Below are 26,116 nucleotides of genomic sequence, written 5' to 3'. Positions count from 1 at the left end.
CTGGTTGTTAAAATGACTTGAAATGACAAAAGCATTTATAGTGAAATTTTTTAACTATCACACGAGTATTGTTTAACACTGACCTGAAGACGTCGCTTTATCTGAACAGGATTCATGCACCACGAGTGTAATATGTCTGAGCTGAATACGAAAAATCTCACAATTAAAACATATAAAACCATTTTCAAACAACGCGAAAAAAAATCCATCACTTACTGTGTAATGAAACCAGACCAAATATTTCACAGATTTAAAAAATAACACAATTAAAAAAACAACAACATTATTACACGTTAGCGTTTCTTAAATACTTTAAAATGATTTCGATTACCTTAAAAGTTCAAACGCCACATATTTACATTTATTAAAAAATATATTAGTTTACGATTGTTACAGCCAAAAACTCTTACATGTTTTAAACGGAATAACGTAATCAATGTTTAATTTATGTAAATCAAGTGATTGTTACAAATACTATCTCAAAAACACAATTCTAGTAATGTTGCTAAAATTGCAACAAAAACGTAACTATTATACCTCACGTCTTTTAACACTACTGAAGAACTATTACATATCAAATACGTACCATTTATAAAACGACACAGGTGCTGCATAATTATTACACGACTAGTTTTTAACACTTGGAAATTCTACACAGGTTCTGCGTACTCATTACACGACTAGTTTCTAACGCTTGGAAATATAACACAGGTACTGCGTACTTATTACACTGATAATATAATTACAAGAATATTATTGAAAAATAAGACTTTTTAGTTAAAAAATGAAGGATAAACTTTGTCACGTGTTAATACTTCTCACGTTTTTTATAATTAATGTTCATTGGAAGTTATTTGTATCGTTTTAAAATGTAAGTAGTTATTTAGAGCTATTATGACTTTGTTCATGTTTTTATTATGACGTGAGAAAATCACGAAAAAACTTGTCAAGAACCGTAAATAATTAAAACTTGAAAACTAAATATTTTACACTTAAAGTGAAAACCCTTCAAATGCCTAGTAATCAATTTGTACGATTACAACGCTAAAATTCGTGTTTCGATACCAGTTGTTGACCGAGCACAGATAGCCCATTGTGTAACAATGCGGTTAGCACTTACTAAATTAAGATAAAGCGAGGGAAATGTAAACAAACTGTAAAATATATTATTATTGTGTAAGGTCCGGCATGGCCAGGTGGTTAAGGCACTTGACCCGTAATCCGAGGGTCGGGGGCTCGAATCCCCATCACACCAAACATGCTCGTCCTTTCAACCGTGGGAGTGTTATAATGTGACGGCCCAAAGCAATTACTATGTAAATAACTTGCATATAGAGTTCCCAGAGCAACATCATCGCAATTTATACATAAATATTCTAACATACCAACCATACCAGATAGACTCTTATATAGTACAATAACGTATTCCGATAAAAATTGGATAAAAAATGAATTACTATGCGAAGCAGACAGGTACCTCATACATGATAAAGATAGTCCTAAACATCTCTCCCCGATCAATATATATTTTAAACATAAAAAATAAAATAAATGAAATATATATATATTGCCTATTTTTAAAAAGTGCCACCAACAACCTAGACATCTTACTGATAGGGTAAAACAATATCTATGCATTGCCCTGAAAAGAGTCGGAGTAAATTCAGCTCACTATGACCCAGAAAGCAGTAACTAACACCATCAAACACTGCAATATAAGGAAAGACCTGTGGGTGAAATTTTGGAGATTCTAAAGGTTATGCAAACGCAATATATAGACTGTATGGCGGGAATAAAGCATTTTTTTATTTCCCATGAATGTCACCTGACGTCAGAAATTCACAGAGATATCTTGAATACAAATAAATTTGTTTTTTCTTGTGTTCAACAGAGTTGTCCATTATACTAAAAGTTTGTCACATTTCGTATAGCTATACGTACTGAAACGAAAATTATAGTCAACATTTTTTTTCCAATACAACCCATGCACGTGCGGTTAATGTAGTTAATAACCCGATTGGATTATTATAAATTTTAGCATTTATGCCTTACTTTACTGTGGTGCGTTTTAAAGTTACAATTGCACATTTTCTAGTATGCAGGTTTATTGTAGGTTTATTAATATCTATTGTAATTGGCGCGCTCTTTTCAAACATTTTAATATTAATCGAGGCTGTTTGCGTCGGTTTTAAATGTGTGTTTTCTTATAACAAGGCCACATCGGACTATCTGCTAAGTCCACTGAGGGGAATCGAACCCCTGATTTTAGCGTTATAAGTCTGTAGACTTACCACTGTACTAGTGGGGGACACGCCACTTCTAACATAACAATGTTTCCTATTGATCAGAAATGGCATTTCAAAAACCCAACCTAAGATTAAAACATCTTTTGTGTCATCCATTAAATTATCATAAGAATTGATAAAATACAGTATTTTCTTCACATGTGGAATTTAACCAAGCTCTACTCCAGAAGAAAAAAATTGGTTTGTTTTCAATTTCGCGCAAAGCTACTCGAGGACAATGTGCGCTAGCCGTCCCTAATTTAACAGTGTAAGACTAGAGGGAAGGCAGCTAGTCATCACCACCCACCGCCAACTCTTGGGCTACTCTTTTACCAACGAATAGTGAAATTGACCTTTACTTATAACGCTCCCACGGCTGAAATGGCGAGCATAGGAAATAAAGAGTAGTACTTTTATATCTATTACTACTCTTTATATTTCTTATGTGAGACTGGCGAATGGAGGTTAAGACTGGTAGACGGTGTATCCCCACCGCAATGTGGGTCCTACTTCCTCAGTCACCTCCAAAACCTAGGATACATTTTATATTCCCACATTGTAGCTTGTACCCTTGGATCTTTACAGTTGATGCAGCGTTTTTTGTTTCATTTGTTTTTCTTTCGGAGTGTTTTTGAGTGATAAGAAACTGCTATACGAGGGCTGTTTCACTGTGTCGGTATTTGGGTATTGATGTTGTTAAATACCCAGGAGGGTCAGGTACATTTGACCTCTTCCTCCCATGGTTTTATCCTTACTTAATGTACGCCAGCTGCAATTACATACGAGGGCTGTTCAAAAAATACGCGGACTGTTTGAATTGCGCGGCTCCAGTTGGTTCCAGGGGAATCCGCTTGGTGTCGCTAGGTTTGCACAGATCAGCTGATTACGACGCCATTTCCCGATTGCAGATATCTTCATTTGTGTATTAGCTACGCGGTTTTAAGTGAAGTGCGATTTTTTCGTTTGGCGGATTTCAGAATGAATAACCTGAAGGAGCAACGACTTGCTGTGAAATTTTGTGTTAAACTTGGAAAATCTGCGACTAAAACTTTTGCTATGCTTAACACGGCTTACGGTGATGTTGCTATGAAGCGTACGGCATGTTTCAAGTGGCATGAACGTTTTAAGGATGGTCGACAGTCCATTGAAGATGATGAGCGTCCTGGACGCCCTTCCACGTCAACGGACGACCCACACGTCGACAAAATCAACACCCTGGTGCGGGCAAATCGACGTCTGACTGTCAGTGAGCTTGCTGAAGAGTGTGGGATATCAGTTGGATCATGTTACGAGATTTTGACCGACAAATTGAAGATGCACCGCGTTGCTGCGAAATTCAGCCCTCAGAACTCGTGAGTTTTTGGCCAAACACTCGATCACTGTTCTTCCCAACCCCCCCCCTACTCACCTGACCTTGCTCCTTGCGATTTTTTCTGGCTCCCCAAACTCAAAAGACCCTTGAAAGGAAGAAGATTTGAGACAATTCCCGAGATTAAGGCAAATGCGACGAAGGAGCTGGAGGACATTACAAAAGAAGCGTACCAGGACTGTTTCAACAAGTGGAAACATTGTTGTGATAAGTGTGTGCGTTGGGGAGGAGAGTACTTTGAAGGAGTCCCAGACCTGTAACTTCTAAATAAAGTACATTTTGTTTTATGACGTCAGTCCGCGTATTTTTTGAACAGACCTCGTACATATATATACAGCCAGTAAGAAACAAAACCTACTTCTAAATTTATGTATTATTCATTAACAGTAATAAACGATAATTTGTTTTTGTTTACGTTGGAACGAATCAATTCCTACTAGGAATAAGTACAACCTAAATAAAGTTGACTGAGATAATATTTTTTGTGATGTAAAACAATTGTGCTTATACAGTTATAGCGCAGCTGCTTATGGCATTTAACTGATGGCTCATTTGCACCATCTCAAAGAAACAAATGCTACATATTAACCTCTCTTCTCACAAAATGACATCATCAATGCCATAAGATAAGATGTAATTCAAGTAAAAATTATTGATGAAGTATAAAATATAAGTATAGCATGGCCAGGTGGTTAAGACACTCGACTCGTAATCCGAGGGGCGCGGGTTCGAATTCCCTTCACACCAAACATGCTCTCTCAGCCGTGAGAGGGGTTTTAATGTGACGGTCGATCCCACTCTTCGTTGGTAAAAGACTATGCCAAGAGTTGGCGGTAGGTGATAATAACTAGTTGTCTTCCCTCTAGTCTTACACTACAATATTAAGAACGGCTAGCGGAGATAGCCCTCATGTAGCTTTGCTCGAAATTCAAAACAAACCATAAAAGGTTTGATTTTACCCTGTTTTTGTTGATGAAGTATCTTCTCACGATGTAAAACATTTACCAATATGTCTCTGTTTTGTAGATGATAACTGTGAAATTACGAAAGAATTTATTGTTTATTAACCTGTTGAGTGCCAAGTATTTCAGCTGCTATAATACAACTTTAATGCTTCTTCATTTTGTAACTTTTTTCGTGACGCCATTTTGGATCGAAAGTGAAACAGTTTGTAAGTAGGTCAAATGCATGTATGGTGCTGACATCTAACGTTGAAGGTAAATATTATTGAGAAAGAATTAACTCGTCCGTGGCACTGTGTTAGTGATCGGCTTGGATGAGTTATCTCGTCTACGGCACTGAACACGTTAAGCTACAGAAAGCCAGAGCTGCAGATAATGTATGTATAATTACGAAGATATTGGCTGATGTTGGAATAAATTTAGTCAGTTGCGTGGTCAAGGATATGATAAAGTATCTTCCATGGCTGGTGAAAAATCTGGTGTCCAAAAACAAGCTCGATTTACGAAAATCAAGGCCTTTTACATTCATTACAATGGGTCTCACCTGATCTTGTTATTATAAATTAATGTTCATTTCCACCAATGTTAAATTGTATCGTAGAAGTTAAAGGAATAACCATTTGGACTAAATACTCACCTAAACGTGGGCGACTATTATTGGCAATCTACTCAACATGGCGTCCAGCATGGAACAGTTTCATCACGTCTTCTGCTACTCAATGTGTGTATCACATGCTTGGTTGAGAATACTGAAGATTGGTAAAGATTCTGTTTGCGTCATCCATTCTTATTTCACTTACGTGTGAGGTTACTGTGTATGGAGACAATAATTTTGATATGTTTAATGAAAATTCAGCTGCTGAAGATATGAAAAACAAATTGGCTTATCTAAAGATAGTAGGATCCTTTGAATTACATTTTTTATTTAACAGCTTTAAAATGCTCCCTTTACTATTTTAAAGATGCTTCTATAACCTTGAATACTTCAAACCAAGACATTGTTTTTGGTGTTTTCCTAATAGAACAATGATGTAAAAAACTGACTGTAATGAACATGGCTATTACACACATCCTATCTTCAAGCACAGCAGTAACATTGAAAACAAATCAATGTTAACATGTAACGAGTTGGCCAAAGACAGCCCAACGTGTAAATACAGTTTACTGAAGGATTGTTTTAAGAAAACATTTTTTTTTCCTTGACCACTTTCTCTGTCATATTTCCCCCAGACTTGATGTACTTGTATTGTCAAAACTCACACAAGAGTTTTCTTTCTCTCATATCATACAGGTTATAAATATTTACAGGAAAGATGTGTTAAATGTTGATATGAAGAATATCATTGACGAAAGACAAGCTGGCTTTCTTTACCTCTCCAGAACAGGCCACAGATACTGACTGACTGACTGCCTAAAAGTGTGCTTTAGTGAACCATATATGTTGTGTTAGTGGAACTCTAACCATACTATCACAAAGTTCTCGTTTGTGTGAACATTTGGCATCTGCTTTCTGCCAGCTAAATAATTACCTGAGGTTTACATGAACCAAAGAAACACTGGATGTTCTGGTTTCAATACGTAATCATTATGACACTGCTATTGACACTGAAACTGTACGTATGTTATTTAGTGTTAGTGGAAAACACCTCAGAAAAATGGAGCATGCTAACATGTTATTTTAGTACTGCATACATGTATGTAGGTGACAGATGATGTTTGAAATAGATAATATACTATTATCACACAGGGTTATTTAAATTAGTAATGTAACTTAACAATTAATATCTAGTCTGTATGTAGATAGTACAGTACTTTACTACAATAAATCTTACAGTTATGTTAATTTAAATCCAGTTCCCCAGTGTTACAACAGAATGATGATTTGTTAAGTTATCATTGGATGTTTGTGTGAACAGCCATGCATTTGTTAAAGCTATATTTCATGCAAAATTGTTTCCAAATTTAAACTAAAGCACCTAATTTTTACAAATATATTGAGGATCATGCCCCCCACCCCTGCAGGATTACCATACTGATTGTGCTTCGTACAATATGTGTTGGCTTTAATGTCACAAATTAGAATCACCCTTTCAAAGATTCTGTATACAGCGAGAAAGCCTGACTTTTAACTTGATTATTAATTCAGACTATTGTTATAAATAATTTTATATTCTGTTCTAGATCTAAGGCTCTTATATTTTCATTCGAAAAGCATCATTGATAAATAATGATTGATTATTAGTTTACATAACAAATAAAGCGTAACAGTTGATAATGTCTAATTTAGGTGTGAGAATAGTTGTATGTTTATTTTAAAACCCCAACTGATTTAAAAATACTAATTTAATATTTCATGTATTCCATTATACTGTACCAAATATTCACTATTTCGGCTGAACTAGGTTTAGTGATGTAAAAAATAAAAAACATGGTGACGTGGATTTATTTGAAGTAAAGCACAAACTACACCACGGACCATCCACGCTCTGCCCACAACGGGTATCAATACCTGCTTTTTAGTGTTGGAAGTCTGCAGACATACCGCTGCGCCACTGTGCAGCTAAGGTCAGTGTGTGTATTTGTATTGCCACTATTCAAGTTTGCTTTAGTTAAGGTGTTGTCGTTTTCATAAAACTAATTCTTCTAACTATGATAATGTAATTCAATCCATCTTTTATTGTATTTATTTGCTGCTTTTTGTTTTTAATTTAACAACATAAAAACACAAACACTCGACCTCAGTTCAACCATCGAGAACTTTAATTTATGACCTTGTGAATCAATGATTTTTTCTTATTTGCCTTCTTTTTTTTTTTTCAATACAAAGAGAGATTTTGTTACGAAAGGTACCAAAGATTTGTTTTGAATTTCGCGCAAAGGTACACGAGGGCTATCTGTGATAGCCAACTCTTAGACTACTCTTTTACCAACGTATAGTGAGACTAACCGTCACATAATACGTTCCCACGACTGAAAAGACGAACATGTTTGATGTGAAGGGGATTCGAACCCGCGACCTTCGGATTACGAGTCGAGTACCTTAACCACTCGGCCATGCCAGGCTCGTCCAGTCTTCTACTAAACTAAATTGCTTCTGAGAGAGATAACCAAATAGACATGAAGCTGCAAACAGTAGAATGGGTTAAGCTGGAAACATGTATTGTCGATATCTTCTACCCATATAAAAGCGAAGTTGTATTTTTGTCTGTCCACTGACTTCTCGCACACTATTTAGCCAATCACAACCAAACTTTGAGGGCGACTTTTACGGTCCGCAGAAGAAACAAAACTGGCGAAATTCCCACCACGTTTTCCACAAACTTCTTTGATTAGTAATGTAAATCAAACTCTTGGGTTTAAAATCAGTTTCTTTTTTTGGATTAATCTTCTTTTATTCTTTGTCGCTTGGTAATAAAACTATCGTAATATTGTTGTTAAGGCAACAATATTGTTTACGTTGAAAGTATAATGCACACGTTAATTTGTGGTTTATTTTTATTTTCTCTATTTTTAACAACTTCGATGACGTAAAAGCATACAGATTAATTCAGAAACGTATTCTTAAGTTAGTGTTGGAAACTTTACAGTCAATCAATCAAACGATTACTTCACTATTGTAGACAAATGTGGTCAGTAAAGAATGCAAAAAGAACTAAAGAGATGTTCCCTAAAAATTGTCGAAAATGTTAATGATGGTGTAAAAGCACCACTCTCGCATCTCGAAATGATACTGTTCATGTCATCGCTGATTACTTATTAATATATATTTAGAAATTCGTGTAACTTACACTGTTAAATGTCTATTGCGAAATTCCCCGTATATTCACTAAATGTGTAGAAGTTTCTTCAGTGTAAGAATCAAAAATATATGTTTTACGAAAGCACTAATCCATCGTTAGTATTGTTGCACCAGCTGAAATTTCTACAAATTCGCCTAACGCTTATAAAAAGTGACCAACGCAATGCGCGGAGAGACAGTATATACAGTTGGTTTACAGTTGGTATGCTATAAACCTCAGAAGCTATAACTGTGATTAACGCTTATTAATCGAGAAACTACAGGTATTTGACTAGAAACGTTTATAGATTTCGAACATTGCAAACCGTTTGAGTTCAGTGGATTAACACCAAACATTAGTATTTTCATGAAGACATTACAGAACTTCAGCGGTGAAAAAACTCACGTTGATTAACGAAAAGCTAACTAGCTTCATATTAAATGAATTGTATTTATATCAACTCATAACTAATTCGCTCGTCATGAACCCTCGATAAGATATCAAGGAAGTTCCAGATCAGATGGAAAATTTAACACTGTTTGTAAGTTTGCAAAGTTTTTGTATATAAATCGTTATTTGTAATAACCGTTATTATTATTTGTATATTTGTTTTAAGAAAAAAAACTGTATGTATCAATCTTGTTGGCAAATATCATGAGTTTGATAAATATCGGTATTTAATTATATTCTAAATTCACATTACTATTTAACTCTGGCCCCGCATGGCCAAGTAGTAAAGGTGCTCGACTCCTAATCCGCGGGTTGGAATTCCCGTAACACCAAACATGTTTGCTTTTTCAGCCTTGGAGGAGTTATAATGTGGTGGTCAATCTCACTATTCGTTGGTAAAAGCGTAGCCCAAGATTTGGCGGTGGCTGGTGATGAATAGCTGCCTTCCTTCTAGTTTTACACTAGTAAATTAGGGACAGCTAGCGCAGATAACCTTCATGTAGCTTTGTGCGAAATTCAAAACAAAAACAAACAAACATTTGTAATTTAAATACTTGTGCAGAAATCAAGTATTTCAGCTAATATATAATACGTTTTCTGCCCCTAACTTTTCTAACAAATGTCTTGCTCAAACGCTACAGATCTTATATCGTTAGAAATACCTTTGTCCGGGACAGTAAGAACAACATAGTTTTGTGCTGAACAAAATAAACATACACACAAGAAACTAACAAGAATGAAACTTAGTTATAAATAAAATATTGTCAAATGTACAAAATATTCAGTATATCTGAATAGCTTATAAGTTACTACTACAAATGTAATTCATCTCGTTGAAAACCGCAAATTATTATGTTCACTAATTCCTGTCTTTATTCATACACATACATACATATATACATATATATAGAGAGAAAGGAGTGATTACTTATTTTTAAAACGATTTTATATGTGCAGCTCAGCAAATCGTGTAGAAATATAGTTAATCTAAAGTCAATCAGACAATAAAAGATATTTACAATTTACAAAAGAAGAATATATCTTGTGCTTAATGGCATTGGTTGAAAAAGGGATATGGATCAACGTGGTACAGTAGGACCATCCAGAAAGAGACCTCTAACAAGTCGCGTCCTAGACGTAGTAAGGAAAGTGCATTGTCTGGTTAGAAGTGAAAATCCACAAATACAATGGTCGTGGTAAGAGCCATCCACGTGTCCCAAGCAACAATTTGCAACATTAGCAAAAAAGTACTTCTGTGTGGAAACGAAACCAACAAGTATGTATTCATCAGTATGAGGTTTTCAGTCATATCTTCCATATAATCATCACATTCCTAAAGAAACTGGAGAACGATGTAGGTGTTTGTGCTCCTACGAAGATATACCAGAAAAGTGGCTTATGGATTTCTGTACAATCGTAATATTGGAATCGATCGTTGAGAAACCACCTTAATGGTACAACATATGGATAGGATAGAAGTGGTATGCCTTAGACATGACAGCTCTTTTTTCTTTCAGAGGAAACTGACAATAATGCACATCTCTCTTTTTTTTTTTTAAATGACAATAAACCAGACATTATTTCTGAGAAATTGTTAATAACCAGAACTATACTAACAAATGAAAATGCACACACATTTTTTTCTATCTTTCATTGTTTTTGTTTTAGTTTTTCCAGTATAATAGCGTTTCCTGAAGTATGGGGCACACCACACTGTAGGGGTGCTAAGGATCTCTTGGGGAGTGTAAATGATTAGAGCTGAATCAGTAATGAAAAATGAAGCGTTTTAATATTATTTTCATGAGTGAAAATAATAAGTAATTACCATAACACATTTAGCATTTGGATGTCTATTCGTACATTACGTATCGTCACTGTATTAAAGTCATATTTATTAAAGGGGGGAGTGGATGACAAAAGTTTGGGAAACTCTGCAGTATATATTATTCTTCATCCAATCTACCAGGACAGTTCATGTCACTTCATGTCACTTCATGTTTGCAAGTGCATGAGCTGCCATCTCTCGGCAGAAATGAAATTAATAGAAATAATGTGAAAAATATAAAAAGAAATATGTTTCTCCAATGTGGAAGTCGTGACAGTTATCACATTGTATTTTATAAATTATGTTGGTGTTGTGTTTGTCAGTGTGGTTTTTACATAGTGTGGACTTTAGTTTTGTACCTGGTTTTTGAATAAATTTGGTGTTTACTAGAATGTTGTGTTTTGTTATACGTCTTTTTAAATGTTGGTTATTTTGTCGTTGATGTCGGGAACATATGATATACAGCAGTGTAATCACCCATATTGGACTCTACATTCCCTGGGACTCAGCACATGAAACAAAACAAAAATTCAACATATTAAGAAAATAAATAAACACAGCCACAAAGCAATGTTCACCTGATAAAATTAGCAATGAAATCAACAAAATAAAACATTTTATCAACATCAACAAATTTCCTCAAAAACTGTGGAAAAAATTATACTCACACACCTAGACCAACAACAATAAATCCCAAGATACAACAAACTACAAAACCATATACTGCTGCATACCATATATTCCCGACATCAGCAAAAAAATAACCAACATTTGGCAAAAACTAGTAACAAAATATGACATTCCAGCTATTACCAAATTTATTCAAAAACCAGACACAAAACTGAGGTCTATACTATGTAAAAACTATACTGACAAACACCATACCAACATTATTTATAAAATACAACGTGATAACTGCCACGACTTCTATATTGAAGAAACAAGTAGAAAAATGGAAATCAGATTCAAAGAACACAAAAAGTCACCTTTATACGTTTTCGAACACTACAAATCAAATAAACACAACATAACCGTAGAAAACACCCAAATACCAAATAAAGAAACAAACATAAACAAACGCAAAATTAAAGAAGCCTTATTTATACAACAACTCAAGCCCAAAATAAACCAATACAAAGGAACACCTTTACACCTATATTAATAAATAACCTAACATTCAACTACAACGCCCCCTACAATCCCGTACCCGTTTATACTCTCGTCCTTAAGACATATGTTCAGCAACAGTCACTTGCAAACTCTCTCTTTCTTTACCTGAAGATGACCTAAGAAGGTCGAAACGTTGTTCCCTCCTTATCAATAAAAGTGTTAATACCCATAACAGCCGTTCTGAGATACATTATTAAAAACGTTTTAGACAAACTGTTATACCTACACTTAGTATTATTAAAAACGCTTTAGACACACTGCTATACCTACACTTAGTATTATTAAAAACACTTTAGACACACTGCTATACCTACACTTAGTATTATTAAAAACGCTTCAGACACACTGTTATAGCTACATTTGATATTATTAAAAACGCTATAAACACACTGCTATAGCTACACGTAGTATTATTAAATACGCTTTAAACGCACTGCTATAGCTACACGTAGTATTATTAAAAACGCTTTAGACACATTGCTATAGCTACATTTGATATTATTAAAAACGCTTTAGACGTACTGCTATAGCTACGCTTAATATTATTAAAAACGCTTTAAACACACTGTTATAGCTACACTTAATATTATTAAAAACGCTTTAAACACACTGTTATAGCTACACTTAATATTATTAAAAACGCTTTAAACGCACTGCTATAGCAACACTTAATATTATTAAAAATGCTTTAGACACACTGCTATAGCTACACGTAGTATTATTAAAAACGTTTTAGACACACTGCTATACCTACACTTAGTATTATTAAAAACGCTTTAGACACACTGCTATACCTACACTTAGTATTATTAAAAACACTTTAGACACACTGCTATACCTACACTTAGTATTATTAAAAACGCTTCAGACACACTGTTATAGCTACATTTGATATTATTAAAAACGCTATAAACACACTGCTATAGCTACACTTACTATTATTAAATACGCTTTAAACGCACTGCTATAGCTACACGTAGTATTATTAAAAACGCTTTAGACACATTGCTATAGCTACATTTGATATTATTAAAAACGCTTTAGACGTACTGCTATAGCTACGCTTAATATTATTAAAAACGCTTTAAACACACTGTTATAGCTACACTTAATATTATTAAAAACGCTTTAAACACACTGTTATAGCTACACTTAATATTATTAAAAACGCTTTAAACGCACTGCTATAGCTACGCTTAATATTATTAAAAACGCTTTAGACATACTGCTATAGCAACACTTAATATTATTAAAAATGCTTTAGACACATTGCTATAGCTACGCTTAATATTATTAAAAACGCTTTAAACACACTGCTATAGCTACACGTAGTATTATTAAAAACGCTTTAGACACACTGCTATAGCTACATTTGATATTATTAAAAACCCTTTAGACACATTGCTATAGCTACGCTTAATATTATTAAAAACGCTTTAAACGCACTGCTATAGCTACACGTAGTATTATTAAAAACGCTTTAGACACACTGCTATAGCTACATTTGATATTATTAAAAACGCTTTAGACACACTGCTATAGCTACACTTAATATTATTAAAAACGCTTTAGACACACTGCTATAGCTACACTTAGTATTATTAAAAACGCTTTAAACGCACTGCTATAGCTACACGTAGTATTATTAAAAACGCTTTAGACACATTGCTATAGCTACGCTTAATATTATTAAAAACGCTTTAAACACACTGTTATAGCTACACTTAATATTATTAAAAACGCTTTAAACGCACTGCTATAGCCACACGTAGTATTATTAAAACGCTTTAGACACATTGCTATAGCTACATTTGATATTATTAAAAACGCTTTAGACGTACTGCTATAGCTACGCTTAATATTATTAAAAACGCTTTAAACACATTGTTATAGCTACACTTAATATTATTAAAAACGCTTTACACGCACTGCTATAGCTACGCTTAATATTATTAAAAACGCTTTAGACATACTGCTATAGCAACACTTAATATTATTAAAAATGCTTTAGACACACTGCTATAGCTACACGTAGTATTATTAAAAACGCTTTAGACACACTGCTATAGCTACATTTGATATTATTAAAAACGCTTTAAACACACTGTTATAGCTACACTTAATATTATTAAAAACGCTTTAAACACGCTGTTATAGCTACATTTGATATTATTAAAAACGCTTTAAACGCACTGCTATAGCTACGCTTAATATTATTAAAAACGCTTTAAACGCACTGCTATAGCTACACGTAGTATTATTAAAAACGCTTTAGACATACTGCTATAGCAACACTTAATATTATTAAAAATGCTTTAGACACACTGCTATAGCTACACGTAGTATTATTAAAAACGCTTTAGACACACTGTTATAGCTATACTTAATATTATTAAAAACGCTTTAAACGCACTGCTATAGCTGCACGTAGTATTATTAAAAACGCTTTAGACACATTGCTATAGCTACATTTGATATTATTAAAAACGCTTTAGACATACTGCTATAGCTACGCTTAATATTATTAAAAACGCTTTAAACACACTGTTATAGCTACACTTAATATTATTAAAAACGCTTTAAACGCACTGCTATAGCTACACGTAGTATTATTAAAAACGCTTTAGACACACTGCTATAGCTACATTTGATATTATTAAAAACGCTTTAGACACACTGCTATAGCTACACTTAATATTATTAAAAACGCTTTAGACACACTGCTATATCTACACTTAGTATTATTAAAAACGCTTTAAACGCACTGCTATAGCTACACGTAGTATTATTAAAAACGCTTTAAACGCACTGCTATAGCTACACGTAGTATTATTAAAAACCCTTTAGACACACTGCTATAGCTACACTTAGTATTATTAAAAACGCTTTAAACGCACTGCTATAGCTACACGTAGTATTATTAAAAACCCTTTAGACACACTGCTATAGCTACATTTGATATTATTAAAAACCCTTTAGACTCACTGGTATAGCTGCAATGAAGAAATAAGTTAAAGGTTAAATACTATTTCAAAGAAAGCAATATTTGTGTTTTGCATACTCGACCTAACATTAAGTTGAAATAGGCCCAACATACTGATTCCCAACATTTTTACATCAACAGGTCGTGAGAGTTTGTAATAACAATAAATGATGTTAAATTAAAGTGAAACTGTTGTTTCGTTCTTCTAATAATCAAAAGAAAACGTGTTAAAGCAAAATTGCTAAGTATAATCAGAAAATGTTAGACGAAAGATTGAAGTGCATGTATTTCGAACATGATTAATATTAACATAATACTAGTATGATTGAACTATGCGTATTTTTAATGTTATTAATATGTGTTAATATAAAACTAACGTGTTTGAGCTACACGACTTCTAATCATACTTTCACTATATTTAATAATAATCGTGTGATTCAACTACACAACCGTAGTTCGTGTATTTAATATGGCCCGTTATGGCCAGGTGGTTAAGGGTCTCGACTCGTAATCTGAAAGTCGCGGGTTCGAATCCCCGTCACACCAAATATGTTCGCCCTTTCAGCCGTGGAGGCGTTATAAAGTTACGGTCAATCACACTATTCGTTGGTAAATGAGTAACCCAAGAGTTGGCTGTGGGTGGTGATGACTAACTGCCTTCCCTCTAGTCTTACACTGCTAAATTAGGGACGGATAGCGCAGATAGCCCTAATGTAGCTTTGCGCGAAATTCAAAACCAACTTTTAATATTAATATAATACTCAAGTTATTGATCTGCATGCATTTTTAATATGTTTAGAATTAATATAATACTCATGTGTTTGAGTTACACGAAGTGAGTTCTCACTCTTAATACACTTAGTATCATGGACCACTGCAGTGGTTCATATTAGGGTTCGCACAGGAATTTGCTCGAAACTTTAATATAACATTTGAGCCAAAACCACCTTAAAAAATATAACTGTTTTTGAAATTACACTTAAAACCTTCCTTTCAATAGCTGAGATCACTGAAACGTTGATAATGAGGAAAATAAGTGATTTCACGCTTGCCAACAAAATCAAAGTTTACCCATTTGTTCATATTATTATTATTTTACATGCCTACAGCAAAATCGGCTAGGAGTTTGCACCCAAACCCAGAGAAATGTGCTATTTAAAGCTCTTAAAATCTCCACGACCAATTTAAAAGTTGCTAAATTTTAATTCAAAGTTAATTTACATAGTTCATAATAGATGCGATGCTGTTTAGAACAGTTGCTTTTGTGTGTGTTTGTGTGTGTTTTTCTTATAGCAAAGTCAGATTGGGCTATCCGCTGAGCTTACCGAAAGGAATCGAAATCCGGAGACTTATCGCTGTACTAGCGGGAGGCAGTTGCTTTAGTACTTAGCACTTGTTAAACACGTGTTTACACGAATCTTCAGGCACTTAACTTAGTAAATAATTACTTTAAGCGACCAGAAGATTTATTTAAAGCGATATTTCAGACATATTTGATTTATTTTAAAAGGCTGGTTTTTTATTGGTAAAATGTTATACGCGGCTAGTGGGTACTGTGTCTCACTCTAAGCATATATTTGTCCATATATTTATTTAAAGCGATATTTCAGACATATTTGATTTATTTTAAAAGGCTGGTTTTTTATTGGTAAAATGTTATACGCGGCTAGTGGGTACTGTGTCTCACTCTAAGCATATATTTGTCCATATATTTATTTAAAGCGATATTTCAGACATATTTGATTTATTTCAAAAGGCTGGTTTTTTATTGGTAAAATGTTATACGCGGCTAGTGGGGACTGTGTCTCACTCTAAGCATATATTTGTCCAATGTTGTACATTATAAAAGGCCAACGTACAGGATAATTAATAATTTTAAATCTACAAATAAGGATCACAAAACGTAAGCAAACAAGGTTGGAGATTTACTGCTGACAGTTTGCTCAAACTACAAATCCTTATTGTGACTCAGCTATAGAATTACTGCAAGTGATTGTTACTGCGATGTAAGAAATTTGCACAAAACTGAGAGATTAGTTTTAAATTTAGTTTTGTTGTCCTTCACTTTCTGCCATAAAAAATATTTTGTCTTGTTAGCGTGCATATTAGTTGGAAGCTATAATTCGTTCATTTTCTAGAGCATTTGTTGGAAACCGACATACGAAAGGTTTCCAATTTTGTTCTTGCATATCGTTACTCAAGTTTGCTGTCTCTATGTAGATTTTCGTGAATATATTTCAAGAAGGTTTTGACAGTGGACGATTAACATAGTAGAATTTTCTACTCAGACGACGCTGGTGATTGTTTCTACTGCTACTTACACTCAGCTAAAATCGTGAGTGTGTGTGTGTTTTCTAATAGCAAAGCTTCATCGGACTACTCGTATCTACTGATTTCCACCGAAGGGAATCGCACCCCTGATTGTAGCGTTGTAAATCCGTAGACTTAACGCTGTACCAGCGGGGTACAATAGTGGATGACTGTCCATTATTTATACCACTGCATATATCACTATTTCATATAACTATTTTCAAATAGTTGGTGTTAAGGTAGCAGTCGTAAATGTCATCGATATCTGGCCATTTGTTCTAAGTATGTCAGTGTTGTGTATTTTGTATGCATTACTTGTGTTGCCTTACTCTAGCAAACACCAGGTTGTTAAAGGTAAGCATGTTACTGAGTTCGTTTACATTTATTAATCTGTGTTGTAATATCGTAGAAGAAACGTTATTACGTTCTAATGAGATTTATTTGTTGCTGCTCGTCTTTTGTTACATTACATGTAACGCTGTGACATTGATGGAAGCCTGTCATGAAATCTGTAATAATATAATCGTTCAATTCATGACTGTCCTTTAAGAACAACTTTACGTTTTCTCTTTCAGCTGCATAACAGTACATGTGTTTATTTTTTGTTGTACGATTTTCATTTATTTTGAATAAGTTCAGTGTGGTGATTTGTTGAAAAAACAAAGAAACAATGCAGTAGCAAACAGTTAAAAGACATGTAACATTCAACTGAACGTACATGAACGTAAGTAGCTTAACACATTTTATTTTTCATAAATGGACATAAAAACTTAAGAAACAATATTAGAAAAAATTCTTAATTTAAAAGGAAGTGATAGGGATCGTCAAAAAAGTGCAGAAATAAGTTGAACCAAAAGGCAAAGATCATATCTTTAAGCCTACAACTAGAGACTCTTAAAAGTAAACAAACTAGGTTGGAAGTAGTGTCCGCATTACTTTCTCAAGCTGCAAATACCTATTTTAACTCCACGTCTACAGTACTTATCAATTTTAGTAGATTCGACATAGGAACTTATAGCTTGAGAAAATAATGTAGACACTGTTTCCATCCTAGTTTGTTTAATGTTTAGTGTTTCTAGTTGTAAGCTTGAAAATATGATCTTTACATTTAAATTCAATTTGTTTTTGTATTTTTGACGACCCCTATTCCCCTTTTAACTAAACAGTTTTTACTAATCTTGTTAATATAATACTCGTGTGATTGAGCTACACTACATCAATTAGAATTAAATACTTTTATCGTTTGGTATTAACATAATATTCGTGTGTTTGTTTGTTTTGATTTCGCGCAAAGCTACACGAGGGCTGCCTGCGCTAGCCGTCCCTAATTTAGCAGTATAAGACCAGAAGGAAGGCAGCTAGTCATCACCACCCACCGCCAATTCTTGGGCTACTCTTTTACCAACGAATAGTGGGATTGACCGACATAATATAACGCTCCCCATGGCTGAAATAACGAGCATATTTAGTGCCACGGGGATTCGAACCCGCGATCCTCAGTTTACGAGTCGAGTGCCTTTACCACCTAGCCATGCCGGGCGTTCGTGTATTTGAGCTACACAACATTTCATATTATTAATATGTTTGGTATTAACATAATACTCGTATGTGGGAGATACACAATCTGAGTTCCTACATTGTGAGTTGGAATAAGGCAGATGTTTCTGAAGCTGTTTATTTCTTTAGTAAAATCATGTGTAAGCACAAAGCTGTAAAGTGAATTAACATTGCGTTTTATATTAACGAAATATTTTATATTTACAACACTGCTAACCCTTAACTCGAGAGACAAATCCCCTAGTAAAAACATTTAAAAAGAGGGGGCAGAACATGAAGCCTGAAGTGTCACCTCGTATTGTTCTTAGCTTGGGATTTGTCACAACGTCTCTAGCCCTGAAAGATGAATAGCAGTGCGTGTACTTACGTACCAACTGGTGACGGACTTTTAAGACATCTTGCAGAGAGGGCTGGCACTGCTCCAAGGAGGCGAAATATCGCTGTAGTTCTTCCATCCGAAACGCTTCTCACCAGTATTTTTATCTATACACACTACCAAACTTATACTTGAAATATCGCTGTAGTTCTTCCATCCGAAATGTCTCTCACCAGTAGTTTTATCTATACACACTACCAAACTTATACTTGAAATAGCGCTGTAGTTCTTCCATCCGAAACGTCTCACACCAGTATTTTTATCTACACACACTACCAACCTTATACTTGAAATAGCGCTGTAGTTCTTCCATCCGAAACGTCTCACACCAGTATTTTTATCTACACACACTACCAACCTTATACTTGAAATAGCGCTGTAGTTCTTCCATCCGAAACGTCTCTCAACAGTATTTTTATCTACACACACTACCAACCTTATACTTGAAATATCGCTGTAGTTCTTCCATCCGAAACGTCTCTCACCAGTAGTTTTATCTACACACACTACCAACCTTATACTTGAAATATCGCTGTAGTTCTTCCATCCGAAATGTCTCTCACCAGTAGTTTTATCTAAACACACTACCAACCTTATACTTGAAATATCGCTGTAGTTCTTCCATCCGAAACGTCTCTCACCAGTAATTTTATCTACACACACTAATAACCTTATACTTGAAATATCGCTGTAGTTCTTCCATCCGAAACGTTTCTCACCAGTATTTTTATCTATACACACTACTAAACTTATACTTGAAATATCGCTGTAGTTCTTCCATCCGAAACGTTTCTCACCAGTAATTTTATCTACACACACTACCAAACTTATACTTGAAATATCGCTGTAGTTCTTCCATCCGAAACGTTTCTCACCAGTATTTTTATCTATACACACTACTAAACTTATACTTGAAATATCGCTGTAGTTCTTCCATCCGAAACGTTTCTCACCAGTAATTTTATCTACACACACTACCAAACTTATACTTGAAATAGCGCTGTAGTTCTTCCATCCGAAACGTTTCTCACCAGTATTTTTATCTACACACACTACTAAACTTATACATGACGTAATGTTTGTTCGGTTAAAGAAATGATTATCCCTGTAAATTATAGCTTGTCAGACCTACAGTGATTAAGTGCGATGCTTAACTCTTTGTTTTGACCTGTATAAAAAGTCCAATGTAGTGGGATTACACGTAAAAACATTCATTAAAAAGTTTTTCTTTATAATACTATCCGTTGATTTGTGCTACCAAACCAGCAGTTTTACACATTACAAAGGATACAAATATTTTTAGAACTCCTCACTAGTAAAGTGTTTCTCTTGAAGTAACATCAATGCAGTGGAACTGTTCCTTTGAATTAATTTATGTCATATTCTTATACATCGTGGTTCCAGATGGTCCATAAAGAGATGAGAAAGACCGGAATAAAACCGGAGGTCAGTAACGTATGAAGAACGTTAATCTACGTTTATGTTAACGGAAACGCCAGCACGCGCACTGTTTGGAAACTTGCCACAACTATCCCGCTCTCAATCCGCACGTGCTCATGCCACTCGTTGCATCTCGACTTTCTGACAAAACTCGAGCTTCATGCTCTCTGTTACGTTTCAGTGGATAACTCTGCTCGTGCGCTACCATCACGCGGGTGACGTGACATTGCAGAGGCAGTTCTATTGAAATCGAACTGGTAAAACTTCCAGACCATCAGAAGCGGAAACAATATTTGTCGATTAAGTAGAAACGTGTTTTAAATGTTATAATTGTGACTGTCAGAAACAACTCCCCAAGTATTTCGTTTTTGCGATGTAATGTGAATAATGAAAGCGAGTTTTCCCAGAATTCAGACAAGATGTATGTGATATTACCTCGACCATTACCAACCCATGTTTCCTAACCTCTTGTGTTGCCCAAGATCAATCAAACTAAATCTTTGTGTTACATTAAAATTATTGAAATTTCTGGTAGTTTGACAAGAAAAATCAAACATAAGTTATCAGCTATCAAAGAATTTTAATGCAAAATCCATCGTAAATTATCAGGTGTCAGAGAAGTCCAAAACATAAAAGAACTTTTATTTACAAATTTCACACAAAGTTACAACAAGATACGTGTACTGGGTGCCATACACTGTGACATAACTTACGCATTTATGCAAAATTGGAATGACTAAAATTATTTTACATAAACTACCATTTAGGGCCCCTCCTGATCGTGAAGAGGTTACTAATGACCCCTCTCTCCAACTGACTCTTTAACTTTCCTCAAAGCACGTGGTTCAGTTCAAAATGAGTTGAACTTTGACATATGTATTAGAAATACAACAGCAGTAATATGTAAATACAGTTAATAGACAGTTTATTCTGTACGACAGTTAACATTCCAATTATGTCTTGTTTTTTTTGTAAAAATGTGTTAGCTTACTTTATCCCAAACCTGCACAACGAGTCATCAGCACACTGTCCATTGAGAGGAACCAGACTTCGGATTTTAGTGTTAAAATTCTGCATTGAACTACTGTCACAATGTGGGACATTAAAATGTGTATCCTAATGCCAAATATTTTATATCGGTTTAAACCAGTGAGTGATGATCTAGTATAAAAACCTCACATGGCTTACGACCAGTTTTCTCCAATCACATTTTGTGTAAAATATGAAAGTTTGTGTTAGTGCAAAGCTACACAGTGAGTTATCTGCGCTTTGTCCACCGCCGAGAGTCAAACACCGGAATTTAGCTTTGTAAGTCTGTAAACTTGCCGCTGACCCGGTGGAAAACGTACAGAAAAGCTACTAAGTTGTTTCAGTGTGGGGAAAGTACAGTTTGATTTAACACGGATAATTTCTACAAATTAACAACTTTTTTATTGATCCAGTCACTCAGATATGTGAATATTACCAGCATATATATCTCATTTGAAAAACAATTTAACCATTTTTTACCTTGACCCCCAAAAGAGGAAGCTCGTAACCTGAGAAAGTTTCCTTCTCACATAGAGATTATAATCAGTTCTTTAGACAAATTTAGTGAAAAACCTTTCTAATATTCAAGATATCAGTTCCCTGCCATGCAAGTTTCATCTCCTCCCTCTGGTGACGGTAATCCGAGGGTCACAGGTTTGAATCCCCGTCGCACTAAACATGCTCTCCCTTTTAGTCGTGGAAGCGTTATAATGTGACGGTCAATCCCACTATTCGTTGGTAAAAGAGTAGCCCAAAAGATAGCGGTGGGTGGTGATGACTATCCACCTTCCCTCTTGTCTTACACTGCTAAATTTGAACAGCTAGCGCAGTTAGCCCTAGTGTAGTTTTGCGTGAAATTCAAAACAAACAAACAAACCCTCTGGGGACGACTTCTAGCAAAGATATAAAACAGAAACGCTAAATCGGCGAATATAAAAAAAAAATGGTGGAAAATTATTTATATAGAAATTGTAATCTTATTAGATTGAGTAACATATCGTTTATTTTCTTGTAATTTTATTTTGATATACAAGTAGTCTTTGAGATCTTCGTTTAATGAGAGGCACAAAACTACGCATTGGACTATCTATGCTCTGCTGATCACGAGTATCGAAACTTGGGCTCTAGCGTTGCAAGTCCGCATACATACCTCTGTTCGACTGAGTTAATTATATTCAAATTATATATATCTTTTATGCTATTTGTATCCATAATATATCTGATATATATATATATAACGAAACGTAGTGTATATTCGATCTGTCATCGTTTACAGCGGCAGCTTCTCGCGGGGCGTTTGAAAAAGCTGTGCACGTCGACAAAGCTCAACATTCACTTTTAAAATGACGGTAGAACAGACATCAATAATATTGATGTTTAATGTTATTTAACAAATAAGGCATTCTATACTAAACTGTTAGGAATTATCATACTGTTACTGTCATTCATATTTCAAAACATGATGTAGCTTTAATAATAAAAATACAGATTTATCGAACGTTATTGATGAGTGCTCTTAGCATGACCGAAATGCTCAACAATTACTTTTAGCGAAGAATGGTACAATAAGCACAGAACTTTGGTCCTCAGTGAAACCAAAAATGCAAAACCTTTTTAAAGATCATGAAATAATTTAATTTGAAAGATTAACTTAAAGTTTTCCCGTCACTGCGGACGGATAGATCTACACGGCAGATCTTAACTTGAAAACATTCAACAAACACAATCAAAGCACGCCACCTTGAGTTGAACTTAAGAGATATTAATCAAACATCTTCCTTCAAGATAGAGAATGGAACAGGATATTTAGTGAGAGAGCTAGAACACTGACTTATGAACTTTTGGATAGATATTTTTTGTTAGTAAGTTGGTTGTGATTTTTTTTTTCAAATTTTGTGACAACTACAATTTATTTTTAACTAAAATATATAATATTTTTTTAATTTCGCCATTTTTCAATATAAATATTATGAAAATTTAATTTTACAAATCAATATTATTTCTGCAGATTATACATAAATTTCCTTACCTTAGCTTAACTTAATCTAACACAATAATAAATATTCCACCCTTAAAAGTTGTCATTTTATTTAATGCTAGTATGCAATTGTTTTCCATTGTGAAATAGATATAAGTCTATAAGATATAAATAACTTTCTTTGACCTAACTTTACAAGTCCAAAACAAAAAATAAACATTTATTCTATTATACAAATTAAAAACTTCATTCTGTATTTGTTATATTTGACTCTCTTCAAATTCTAAAATAATTTGTTTTAAATCAAATTTTAAAAACTGATCACTTTTGTTGTCGTTGTTTTTTCACCTTAGATAAACACTAAAGGATTAAAACCAGTAGAATTTGTTCTGTTGTAAGAGAGGTCGAATACACACAGGTTAAGGTTAGAAAAGTCATATACACACGGGTTATGATAACAGAAGTCATATACACAAAGGTTATGACAAGAAAAGTCATACATACACAGGTTATACTAAAAGAGGTCAAATACACATAGGTTATACTAAGAGAGGTCATATACACGTAGGTTAAGCTAAGAGAGGTTGACACATACAGGTTAAGCTAAAAGAGATTATATACACACAGAGTATGCTAAAAGAGGTCGTATACATATAAATTAAGCTAAGATAGGTCGTATACACACAGGTTAAACTAAAAGAGATGGTGTACACACAGGCCATGCTAAGAGAAGTCGTATACACACAGATTATGCTAAGAGAAATCATATACACAGAGACTAAGCTGAGAGAGGTCGTATACACACAGGTTAAGCTGAAAGAGGTCATATACACACATGTTATGGTAAAAGAGGTTGTGTATATAAACACAAACTGACTGTGCTGATAGATCGTATATTTGAGTAAGGAAGTACATTATGCTAATATGACAATTGTTTCTGGACTTGAGCACAAAGCTGCAGAATGGGCTATCTGTGCTCCGCCCACCACTGGTATCGAAACCCAGTTTCTAGCGATGGTAATCCGCACACACATCGCTGTGCCACTGGATAGATAATACCTGAAGAAGACAAACCTCTGTTCCATCGAGACGTGTAACATGTTCCAACTATCCGTGATAGCTGTAACTTTTTATTACTTAGCAAATAATATACAGTAATTAAACATAATTACAAATGTCAATTTTAAATTAAGTTCATAATCATTAGCATTATATTATATAAAAAGTAAAACCACAATACAAACTTTGTATAATGTATTCCTTACTCTAGCCTACAGGTAAGTGTATAAAGCTACCAAAGTAGAGATTAAATTTTATAAATTTGTGATTCTGGTTGTAATTCTTCTTTCATCATTTTTGTAGAAGGATCTCTGCTCTATATTAAAATTCATAATTGTTTATTACTCTTGGTTGTTTACTTTTAATATTATACCTGTATAAAGCATATACTTCACCTTTAGAAGCTGTCACGTTTCTATTCATCCATATGTAGCGCCATCTGTTGGGTTGAAAATTACGTGGATGATATTGATTTTTATCGGAATAGTAAAAGTAAATACTCAAAGACAAGTCATGTACCCTGAAGAATCTTGCAGCGATAGTCCGACCCATCTAGATGTTAGCCTCGCTGAAGTAATCAGGTAGGTAGGTAGGTAGTAGACGCAAAAGTTGCTGTTTTAGAAAATTTTGAACTGTTATACCCTATTATTGGTACATATGCACATAACACATCGTAACTAATACTTTGAATAGTCGGTTTTCGCATAGGAATTCGGTAGGGTGGATTTTCGACGCGTGAATTATTCAGAATACTTGTAGATCCCTACCATTAAGTACTTTTGTACTTAAAATAAGAGCACAACCTACCTAGGTTTATACATGGTTTTTGAAAGTATTGTGGCTGTCAGAATCGAGATTTTTTGGCTTCTTCCCTCCAGTATCACTAAAGTAGGTCTACAAAAATAGCAAACCGAACAATGAAATAAAACATTTATAACAACGTTGTGTTACAGCTATAGACGTCACGTATCTTCTGTGTTTATGGATCAGGTGTTTGTAACTAAGTAGCTACTTTGTTCACAGGAGTTTTTAGTTCTGCTACGAGATGTGAAAAAACATTTTTTACGTGTGTATAAAACTTAATATGATATTTTTTTTCTTGCAAGGTTCTTGTTTATAATATTAAAGACTCTAACGTGAGGTTACAATTATTCGCAGCTCGGCATAGCGAGGTGGTTACGGCGCTCGACTCGTAATCTAAGGGTCGCATATCCGAATCCCCGTTTCACCAAACATGTTTGCCCTTTTAGCCGTGCGGACATTATAAAGTAACGGTCAATCGCAGTATTCGTAAAATGAGTAGCCCAAGAGTTGGCGGTGGGTGGTGATGACTAGCTTTCTTCCCTCTAGTCTTACACTGTTTAAATTAGGGACGGCAAGCGCAGATAGCTCTCGTATAGCTTTGCACTAAATTAAAACAAAAACACGCCCCTCTTTGTTTTGCACAAAAATACCTTTTATTTATTTAGCATTAGCTTTTGCAATTGTAGTGCAAACATCTTTTACTTTAGGCCACTGATATTATTCTCCGGAAACACCAAACT

The 26,116-nt window shown here is 34.5% G+C and overlaps 1 pseudogene across 1 annotated transcript in view; it reads right to left on the bottom strand.

Moving 5' to 3' along the window:
* The window catches only part of LOC143236078 (uncharacterized), a 314,870-nt pseudogene extending 295,698 nt beyond the window's left edge, over nucleotides 1-19,172 (bottom strand). The window contains exon 1 of the transcript XR_013019440.1: nucleotides 19,062-19,172. The product of XR_013019440.1 is annotated as an uncharacterized LOC143236078 (transcript). The remainder of the gene's footprint in view (nucleotides 1-19,061) is intronic.
* Between the last annotated feature and the right edge of the window lie 6,944 nt (nucleotides 19,173-26,116).

Source organism: Tachypleus tridentatus, chromosome 13, assembly GCF_004210375.1.
Source record: "Tachypleus tridentatus isolate NWPU-2018 chromosome 13, ASM421037v1, whole genome shotgun sequence".
In the NCBI taxonomy this organism is placed as follows: domain Eukaryota; kingdom Metazoa; phylum Arthropoda; class Merostomata; order Xiphosura; family Limulidae; genus Tachypleus; species Tachypleus tridentatus.
This window is presented reverse-complemented; position numbering and strand designations above follow the sequence as displayed.